This window comes from Aristolochia californica, unplaced genomic scaffold (assembly GCF_029961685.1).
Source record: "Aristolochia californica isolate CCGP_79_NKW_82.1479 unplaced genomic scaffold, dmAriCali1.0.hap1 SCAF_4, whole genome shotgun sequence".
NCBI lineage: Eukaryota > Viridiplantae > Streptophyta > Magnoliopsida > Piperales > Aristolochiaceae > Aristolochia > Aristolochia californica.
The window spans coordinates 24,119,866-24,131,630 of NW_027182103.1; positions in this window are offsets into that span (position 1 = coordinate 24,119,866).

Below are 11,765 nucleotides of genomic sequence, written 5' to 3' on the forward strand. Positions count from 1 at the left end.
CTATTTGCCTTTTATCTCTTTTTTTTGTTTACGAGATGAAGGGAAAGTGAAAACTCAAGTTTTGATTTAAGGAAAAAGTATTCATCTAAAATGGAAATGCACAATGCACAATTGTAGAGAGATATAATTCCAAAAAGTGTCTATAATTTTTAAGGATTGTAAACTCTTTTTAGTTTTTATATATGAGGTTCTGTAATCGTCGGGAAAAGGGGGAGGTGTTGGATTTTTAACTAACTGTTGACTCCCAATCCATTAGTCATTCCTTACAAAAATATAGCCCGTTACGCATAATAAATCACTTTACAATTATCCATGATCGTTAGGTCAGCTTTTTGTAACTGGGTGAAATAATGGCTTGTTTGACTCGGGTAAATATCCCACCTCACATTCACTTGAGAATTTAATGATATTCTCTTTTAAAGGTTTGAATCCATAGGTCATTTGCATCTTTAACATGTTTCAAGCATGCATATCCATTTTTTAAAACATGGGTAGAAAAATCTCTTTCTTATAAAATTTCGAACTTTTAGGGTTGGACAAGTGATATTTCCCAAACCTGGATAACAAAACTTTTGTGTTCATTTGTGGTGTGTCGATAAATTTTTTTTACTTACATTTGTTTATTGCTTTAAATTCTTTCCATACATCAACTCTAAAATTTTCATTTTGTTGTGATCTATTTGCCTTTTATCTCTTTTTTTGGTTTACGAGATGAAGGGAAAGTGAAAACTTAAGTTTTGATTCTAGAAAAAAGTACACATCAAAAATGGAAATGCACAATGCACAAATGTAGAGAAGGATAAATATACAAAGTGTCTATAATTTTTAGGGACTCAGGTAAATATCCCACCGCACGTACACTTGAAAATTTAATATTATTTTCTTTAAAAGGTTTGGATCCATAGGTCATTTGCATCTTAAACATGTTTCAAGCATGTATATCCATTTTTTAAAACAAGAGTTGAAAAATCTTTTTCTTATAAAATTTAAAGCTATTAGGGTTGCACTAGTGGAATTTCCCAAACTTGGATAAAAAAAAATTTGTGTGCATTTGTGGTGTGTGAATAAGTATTCTTTACTTACATTTGTTTATTTCTTTAAATTCTTTCCATACATAAACTCTAAAATTTTCATTTTGTTGTGATCTATTTGCCTTTTATCTCTTTTTTTTGTTTACGAGATGAAGCTAAAGTGAAAACTCAAGTTTTGATTTAAGAAAAAAGTATACATCTAAAATGGAAATGCACAATGCAAAAATGTAGACAACAATAATTCCAAAAAGTGTCTGTAATTTTTAGGGAATGTAAACTCTCTTTAGTTTTTATATATCAGGTTCTGCAATGGTCGGGAAAAGGGGGTGGCGGGGGATGTTTTACTGAGTGTTGACTCCCAATCCATAAGTCATTCCTTAAAAAAATATAGCCCGTTACACATGATAAATAACTTTACAATCGACTATGGTCAGTTTTTTGTATATGGGGAAAATAATGGCTTGTTTGACTCAGGTAAATATACCACCGGACGTTCACTTGCGATTTACTGTTACTCTCTTTAAAAGGTTTGGATCCATATGTCATTTGCAACTTCAACATGTTTTTAGCATGCATATCCATTTTTCAAAACATGTGTAGAAAAATCTCTTTCTTTTAAAATTCCGAACTATAAGGGTTGAACTAGTGGGATTTCCCAAACTTGGATAACAAAACTTTTGTGTTCATTTGTGGTGTGTTAATTAATTTTTTGTACTTCCAATTCTTTATTGCTTTAAATTGTTTCCATACATAAACACTTAAATTTTTTTTTTGTGATCTATTTGCATTTAATCTCTTTTTTTTTGTTTACGAGATGAACGGAAAGTGAAAACTCAAGTTTTGATTTAAGAAAAAAGTTTATATCTAAAATGGAAATGCACAATGCACAAATGTAGAGAGAGATAATTCCAAAAAGTGTTTGTAATTTTTAGGGATTTTAAACTCTTTTAAGTTTTTATATATCAGGTTCTACAATTGTCGAGAAATGGGAGAGGCAGGGAATTTTTATATGATTGTAGACTCCAAATAAATAAGTAATTCCTTACAAAAATATAGCCCGTAACACATGATAAATCACTTACAATCATCTATGATTGTTAGGTCAGTTTTTTGTAAATGGGCAAAATAGTGGCTTGTTTGACTCGGATAAATTTGCCATCGCTCGTTCACTTGAGAATTTATTGTTATTCTCTCAAACAGGTTTGGATCCATTGGTCATTTGCATCTTTAACATGTTTCAAGAATGCATATCCATTTTTTAAAACATGTGGAGAAAAATCTCTTTCTTATAAAATTCCGAGCTATTAGGGTTGAACAAGTGGAATTTCCCAAACTTGGATGACAAAAGTTTTGTGCTAATTTGTGGGGTGTGAATAAATTTTCTTTACTTACATTTGTTTATTGCTTTTAATTCTTTCCATATATCATCTCTAAATTTTATCTCTTTTGTTTGTTTACTAGATGAAGGGAACGTGAAACCTCAAGTTTTGATTTAAGAAAAAAGTATACATTTAAAATGAAAATGCACAATGCACAAATTTGGAGAGTGATAATTCCAAAAAGCGTCTGTAATTTTTAGGGATTGTAAACTCTTTTTATTTTTTATATATCAAGTTCTTCAATCGTCGGGAAAATGGGGAGGCGGAGGATTTTTGACTGAGTGATGACTCCCAATCCATATTTCATTCCTTACAAAAATATAGCCCGTTATGCATGATAAATCACTTTCCAATCGTCAATGATCGTTAGGTCAGCTTTTTGTAAATGGCCAAAATAATGGCTTGTGTGACTCAGGTAAATATCCCACCGCATGTTCACTTTAGAAGTTAATGTTATTCTCTTTAAAAGGTTAGGATCTATCGGTCATTTGCATCTTTAACATGTTTCAGGCATGCATATCCATTTTTTAAAACAAGGGTAGAAAAATCTCTTTCTTATAAACTATGGAGATATTACGTTGAACTAGTGGAATTTCCCAAACTTGGATAACAAAACTTTTGTGTTCATTTGTGGTGTGTGAATAAATTTTCTTTACTTACATTTGTTTATTGCTTTAAATTCCTTCCCTACATCAACTCTAAAATTTTCATTTTGTTGTGATCTATTTGCCTTTTATCTCTTTTTTTTGTTTACGAGAAGAAGGGAAAGTGAAAACTCAAGTATTGATTTAATAAAAAAGTATTCATCTAAAATTCAAATGCACAGTGCACAAATGAAGAGAAAGATAATTCCAAAAAGTGTTTGTAATTTTTAGGGATGGTAAACTCTTTTTAGTTTTTATATATCAGGTTTTGATATCGTTGGGAAAAGGGGGGGGGGGGGGGGGGGGGGGGGTGGGGGGGTTTATAACTGAGTGTTGACTCCAAATCAATTAGTCATTCCTTATAAAAATATAGGCCGTTACGCATGATAAATCACTTTCGAATCATCTCTGATCGTTAGGTCAACTTTTTGAAAATGGGCAAAATAATGGCTTGTTTGACTCGGGTAAATATCCCACCGCATGTTCACTTGAGAATCTAATGTTATTCACTTTAAAAGGTTTGCATGCATAGGTCATTTGCATCTTTAACATGTTTCAAGCTTGCATATCCATTTTTTAAAACATTTGTAGAAAAATCTCTTTCTTATAAAATTCTGAGCTATTAGGGTTGCACTAGTGAAATTTTCCAAACTTGGATAACAAAATTTTTGAGTTCATTTGTGTTGTGTGAATAATTTTCTTTAATTATATTTGTTTATTGCTTTAAATTTTTTCCATACATTAACTCTAAAATTTTCATTTTTTTGTTATCTATTTGCCTTTTACCTCTTTTCTTTGTTTACGAGAGGAAAGGGAAGTGAAAACTCAAGTTTTAATTTAATAAAAAATTATTTATCTAAAATGGAAATGCACAATACACCAATGTAGAGAGAGCTAATTCCAAAAAGTGTCAGTAATTTTTAGGAATTGTAAACTCTTTTTAGTTTTTATATATCAGGTTCTGCAATCGTCGGGAAAAAGGGGAGGCGGGGGATTTTTAACTGAGTGTTGACTCCATATCCAATAGTCATTCCCTACAAAAATATAGCCCATTACGCATGATAAATCACTTTGTAATCATCTATGATCGTTATGTCTGCTTTTTGTATATGGGCAAAATAATGACTTGTTTGACTTTGGTAAACATCCACCCCACGCTCACTTGAGAATTTAATGTTATTCTCCTTAAAAGGTTTGGATCCATATGTCAAATTCATCTTTAACATGTTTCAAGCATGCATATCCATTTTTTAAGACATGTGTAGAAAAATCTCTTTCTTATAAAATTCCAAGTTATTAGGATTGAACTAGTAGAATTTCCCAAATTTGGATAAGAAAACTTTTGTGTTCATTTGTGGTGTGTCAATAAATTTTCTTTACTTATATTTGTTTATTACTTTAAATTCTTTCCATACATCAACTCTAAAATTTTCATTTTATTGTGATCTATTTGTCTTTTATCTCTTTCTTTTGTTTATGAGATGAGGGGAAAGTGAAAACTCAAGTTTTGATTTAAGAAAAAAGCTTACATCTAAAATGGAAATGCACAATGCACAAATTTAGAGAGAGATAATTCCAAAAAGTCTCTATAATTTTTAGGGATTGTAAAATCTTTTTAGTTTATATTTATCAGGTTCTGCAATCATGGGAAAAATGGGGAGGAGGAGGATGTTTAACTTAGTATTGACTCCCAATCCATATGCCATTCCTTAAAAAAATATAACCCATTACACATGATAAATCACTTTATAACCATCTACGATCGTTAGGTCAGCTTTTTGTAAATGGCCAAAATAATGGCTTGTTTGACTCGGGTAAGTATCCCACCGCATGTTCACTTGAGAATTTAATGTTATTCTCTTTAGAAGGTTTGGATCCATAGGTCATTTGCATCTTTAATTTGTTTCAAGAATGCATATCCATTTTTTTTAAAACAAGGGTAGAAAAATCTCTTTCTTATAAAATTCTGAGCTATTAGGGTTGAACTAGTGGAATTTCCCAAACTTGGATAACAAAACTTTTGTGTTCATTTGTGGTGTGTGAATAAATTTTATTTACTTACATTCGTTTATTTCTTTAAAATCTTTCCATACATCAAATCTAAAATTTTCATTTTGTTGTGGTCATTTTGCCTTTTATCTCTTTTTTTTTGTTGACGAGATGAAGAGAAAGTGAAAAATCAAGTTTTGATTACATCTAAAATGGAAATGCACAATGCACAAATGTAGAGAGAGATAATTCCAAAAACTGTCTGTAATTTATAGGGATTGTAAAATCTTTTTAGTTTTTATATATCAGGTTCTACAATCGTCAGGAAAAGGGGGAGGTGGGGGATTTTTAGCTGAATGTTGACTCCCAATCCATTAGTCATTGCTTACAAAAATATAGCTCGTTATGCATGATAAATCACTTTGCAATCAACTATGAACTTTAGGTCAGCTTTTTTTAAATGGGCAAAATAATGGCTTATTTGACTCGGGTAAATATCCCACTGCACGTTTACTTGAGAATTTAATGTTATTCTCTTTAAAAGGTTTGGATATATAGGTCATTTGCATCTTTAACATGTTTCAAGCAAGCATATTCATTTTTTCAAACATGTGTAGAAAAATCTCTTTCTTATAAAATTTCAAGCTATTAGGGTTGAACTATTGGAATTTCCAAAACTTGGATAACAAAACTTTTGTGTTCATTTGTGGTGTGTGAATAAATTTTCTTTACTTACATTTGTTTATTGTTTTAAATTATTTCCATACATAAACTCTAAAATTTTCATTTTGTTGTGTTCTATTTGCCTTTTATCTCTTTTTTTTGTTTACGAGATGAAGGGAAAGTGAAAACTCAAGTTTTGATTTTAAAAAAATATTCATCTAAAATTGAAATACACGATGCACAAATGTACGGAGAGATAATTCCAAAAAGTGTCTGTAATTTTTTGGGATTGTAAACTCTTTTTAGTTTTTATATATCATGTTCTGCAATCCTCGAGAAAAGGTGGAGGTGGGCGATTTTTAACTGAGTGTTGATTCCATATCCATTAGTCATTCCTTACAAAAATATAGCCCGTTATGCATGATAAATCACTTTGGAATTATCTACGATCGTTAGGTCAGCTTTTTGTAATTGGAGAAAATATTGGCTTGTTTGACTCGGGTAAATATCCCACCGCATGTTCACTTGAGAATTTAATGTTCTTCTCTATTAAAGGTTTGGATCCACAGGTCATTTGCATCTTTAACATGTTTAAAACATGCATATCCATTTTTTAAAACTTGTGTAGAAAATCTCTTCCTTTTAAAATACTGAGCTATTAGGGTTGAACTAATGGAATTTCCCAAACTTGGATAACAAAAATTTTGGTTTAATTTATGGTGTGTGAATAAATTTTTTTTAATCACATTTTTTTATTGTTTAAAATTCTTTCCATATAGAAACTCTAAAGTTTTCTTTTTGTTGTGATCTATTTACCTTTTATCTTTTTTTTTTTTTTGTTTACGAGATGAAGGGAAAGCGAAAACTCAAGTTTTAATTTGAGAAAAAAGTAAACATTTAAAATAGAAATGCGCAGTGCTCAAAGGTAGAGAGAGATAATTCCAAAAAGGTTCTCTACTTTTTAGGGATTGTAAACTCTTTTTAGTTTTTAAATATCAAGTCCTGCAATCGTCAGGAAAAGGGAGAGGTGGGGGGATTTTTAACTAAGTGTTGACTCCCATTCCATTAGTCATTCCTTACAAAAATATCGCCCGTGATGCATGATAAGTCACTTTACAATCATCTATGATCGTTAGGTCAGCTTTTTGTAAATGGGCCAAATAATGGCTTGTTTCTCTAGTAAATATCCCACCACACGTTCACTTGAGAATTTACTGTTATTCTCTTTAAAAAGTTTGGATCCATAGGTCATTTATATCTTTGACATGTGTCAAGCACGCATATCCTTTTTTTAAAACATGTCTAGGGAAATCTCTTTCTTATAAAATACCGAGCTATTAGGGTTGAACTAGTGGAATTTCCCAAACTTGGATAACAAAACTTTTGTGTTCATTTGTGGTGTGTGAATACATTTTTGTTACTTACATTTGTTTATTGCTTTAAATTATTTCCATACATCAACTATAAAATTTTCAATTTGTTGTGAACTATTTGCATTTTATCTCTTTTTTTTGTTTACGAGATGAACGGAAATTGAAATCTCAAATTTTGATTTAAGAAAAAAGCATACATCTAAAATGGAATACCCCCAATAGACAAATGTGGAGAGATAATTCCAAAAAGTGTCTCTAATTTTTAGAGATTGTAAACTCTTTTTAGTTTTTATTTATCAGGTTTGGCAATCATCGGAAAAAGGGGGAGGCAGTGGATTTTTAACTGAGTGTTGACTCCAAATCCATAAGTTATTCCTTACAAAAAATAGTCTGTTACGCATGTTAAATCACATTACAATCATCTATGATTGTTAGGTCAGCTTTTTGTAAATGGGCAAAATAATGGTTTGTTTGACTTGGGTAAATATCCCACTGCATGTTCACTTGAGAATGAATGTTATTCTCTTTAAAACGTTTGGATCCATAGGTTCTTTCCAAGTTTAACATGTGTCAGGCATGCATATCCATTTTTTAAAACATGTGTAGAAAAATCTCTTTCTTATAAAATTCCAAGCTATTAGGGTTGAACTAGTGGAATTTCCCAAACTTGGATAACAAAACTTTTGTCTTCATTTGTGGTGTGTCAATAAATTTTCTTTACATACATTTGTTTATTGCTTTAAATTCTTTCCATACATCAACTCTAAAATTTTCATTTTGTTGTGATCTATTTGTCTTTTATCTCTTTTTTTTTTGTTTACGAGATGAGGGGAAAGTGAAAACTCAAGTTTTGATTCATGAGAAAAGCTTACATCTAAAAAGGAAATGCACAATGCACAAATTTAGAGAGAGATTGTAAACTCTTTTTAGTTTTTATATATCAGGTTCAGATATCATCGGGAAAAAGGGGAGGCGGGGGTTATTTAACTAAGTGTTGAATCCCAATCCATTAGTCATACCTTAAAAAAGAATTGCCTACTACGCATGATAAATAACTTTGCAATCATCTATGATCGTTTGGTCAGCTTTTTGTAAATGGGCAAAATAATGGCTTGTTTGACTCAGGTAAATATCCCACCGCATGTTCACTTGAGAACTTAATGTTATACACTTTAAAAGGTTTGGATGCATAGGTCATTTGCATCTTTAACATGTTTCAAGCATGCATATCCATTTTTTAAAAAAAATGTAGAGAAATCTCTTTCTTATAATATTCCGAACTATTAGGGTTGAATTAGTGGAATTTCAGAAACTTGGGTAACAAAACTTTTGTGTTCAATCGTGGTGTGTGAATTAATTTTCTCTACTTTAATTTTTTTATTACGTTAAATTATTTCCATACATCAACTCTAAAATTTTCATTTTGTTGTGATCGATTTTCCCTTAATCTCTTTTTTTCGTTGACGAGATGAAGGGAAAGTGAAAACTCAAGTTTTGAATTAAGAAAAAATCATACATCTAAATTGGAAATGCACAATGCACAAATGTAGAGAGAGATAATTCCTAAAAGTGTTTGTAATTTTTAGAGATTGTAAACTCTTTTTTTTTATTTATCAAGTTCTGCAATCATCACGAAAAGGGGGAGGCGGGGGATTATTAATTGAGTGTTGACTCCCAATCCATAAGTCATTACTTAAAAATTTTTTGCCTGTTACGCATGATAAATCACTTTACAATCATCTATGATCGTTCGGGCAACATTTTGTAAATGGGCGAAATAATGGCTTGTTTGACTCAGGTAAGTATCCCACCGCACGTTCAATTGAGATTTTAATGTTATTCTCTTCAAAATGTTTGGATCCATAGGTCATTCGCATCTTTAACATGTTTCAAGCATGCATATCCATTTTTTAAAACATGTGTAGAAAAATCTCTTCCTTATAAAATTCCGAGCTATTAGGGTTGAACTAGTGCAATTTCCCAAACTTGGATAACAAAAATTTGTGTTCATTTGTGGTTTGTGAATAAATTTTCTTTACTTACATTTGTTTATTGCTTTAAATTCTTTCCATACATAAACTATAAAAGTTTCATTTTGTTGTGATCTATTTGGCTTTTATCTCTTTTTTTTGTTTACGAGTTGAAGGGAAAGTGAAAACTCATGTTTCTATTTAAGAAAAAAGTATACACTTAAATTGGAAATGCACAATGCACAAATTTAGAGAGAGATAATTCCAAAAAGTTTTTGTAATTTTTAGGGATTGTAAACTCTTTTTAGTTTTTATATATCAGTTCTTAAATCGTCGGGAAAAGGGGGAGGCGGGGTATTTTTAACTGAGTATTGACTCCCAATCCATAAGTCATTCCTTACAAAAATATAGCCCATTACGCATGATAAATCACTTTACAATCATCTATGATTGTTAGGTCAGGTTTTTGTAAATGGGCAAAGTAGTGGCTTTTTGTTTGACTCGGGTAAATATCCCACCGCACGTTCACTTGAGAATTTAATGTTATTCTCTCTAAAAAGATTGGATCCATAGGTCATTTGCATCTTTAACATGTTTCAAGCATGCATATCCATTTTTTAAAACATGTGGAGAAAAATCTCTTTCTTATAAAATTCTGAGCTATTAGGGTTGAACAAGTGGAATTTCGCAAACTTGGATAACAAAACTTTTGTGTTAATTTTTGGTGTGTGAAGAAATTTTATTTACTTATTTGTTTTTTTCTTTAAATTCTTTCCATACATAAACTGAAAATTTTTCATTTTGTTGTGATATATTTGCCTTTTAGCTCTTTTTTTTTTTGTTTTTGTGATGATGGAAAAGTGAAAACTCAATTTTTGATTTAAGAAAAAAGCATACATATCAAATGGATATGCACAATGCACAAATGTAGAGAGAGATAATTTCAAAAAGTGTCGGTAATTTTTATGGATTGTAAACTCTTTTTAGTTTTTATTTAATAGGTTTTACAATCGTCGGGAAAAGGGGGAGGCGGGAGAGTTTTAACTGTGTGTTGACTCCCAATCCATAAGTTATTCCTTAAAAAAATATAGCCCATTATGCATGATAAATCACTTTACAATCATCTATGATCGTTAGGTTAGCTTTATGTAAATGGGCAAGATAATGGCATGTTTCACTCGAGTAAATATCCCACCTCTCGTTCACTTGAGAATTTAAGGTTATTCTCCTTAAAAGGTTTGGATCCATAGGTCATTTGCATCTTTAACTTTTTCAAGCATGCGTATCGATTTTTTAAAATATTAGTCAAAAAATCTCTTTCTTATAAAATACCGAGCTATTAGGGTTGAACTAGTGGAATTTTTAAAACTTGGATAACAAAACTTTTGTGTTCATTTGTGGTGTGTGAATAAATTTAGTTTATTTACATTTGTTTATTGTTTTAAATTCTTTCAATACAACAACTCTAAAATTTTCATTTTGTTGTGATCTATTTGCCTTTTATCTCATTGTTTTGTTTACGAGATGAAGGGAAAGTGAAAACTATATTTTTTATTTCAGAGAAAACTATCCATTTAAAATGGAAATGCCCAATGCACAAATGTAGAGAGAGATAATTCCAAAAAGTGTCTGTAATATTTAGGGATTGTAAACTCTGTTTTGTTTTTATATATCAGGTTCCGCACTCGTTGGGAAAAGGGGGTGGCAGGGATTTTTAACTGAGTGTTGACTCGGAATCCATTAGCCATTCCTTACAAAAATATAGCCCGTTATGCATGATCAATCACTTAGCAATCATCTATGGTCGTTAGGTCAGCTTTTTGTAAATGGGCAATATAATAGCTTGTTTGATTCGGGTAAATATCTCACCGCATGTTCGCTTGTGAATTTAATGTTATTCTCTTTAAAAGGTTTGGATCCATAGGTCATTTGCATCTTTAACATGTTTCAGGCATGCATATCAATTTTTTAAAACACATGTAGAAAAATCTCTTTCTTATAAAATTCCGAGCTATTAGGGTTGAACTAGTGTGAATAAATTTGTGGAGTGTGAATAAATTTTCTTTACTTACATTTGTTTATTCCTTTAAATTATTTCCATACATATACTCTAAAAGTTTCTTTTTTTGTGATCTATTTACCTTTTATCATTTTTTTTTTGGTTCACGAGATGAAGGGAAAGTGAAAACTCAAGTTGTGATTTAAGAAAAAATATACATCCAAAATGAAAATGCACAATGCAAAAATGTAGAAAGAGATAATTCCAAAACGTGTTTGTAATTTTACGGGATTGTAAACTCTTTTTAGTTTTGATAGATCAGGTTCTTCAATCGTCGAGAAAAGAGGGAGGCAGGGGAGTTTTAACTCAGTGTTGACACCCAATCCATAAGTTATTCCTTTAAAAAATATAGCCCGTTACGCATGATAAATCACTTTAAAATCATCTATGATCGTTAGGTCAGCTTTTTGTAAATGGCCAAAATAATGGCTTGTTTGACTCGGGTAAATATCCCACCGCACGTTCACTTGAGAATTTATTGTTATTCCCTTTAAATGGTTTGAATCCATAGGTCATTTGCATCTTTAACATATTTCAAACATGCATATCCATTTTTTAAAACGTGTGTAGAAAAATCTCATTCCTATAAAATTTCAAGCTATTAGGGTTGAACTAGTGGAATTTCCCAAACTTGGATAACAAAACTTTTCTGTTCAT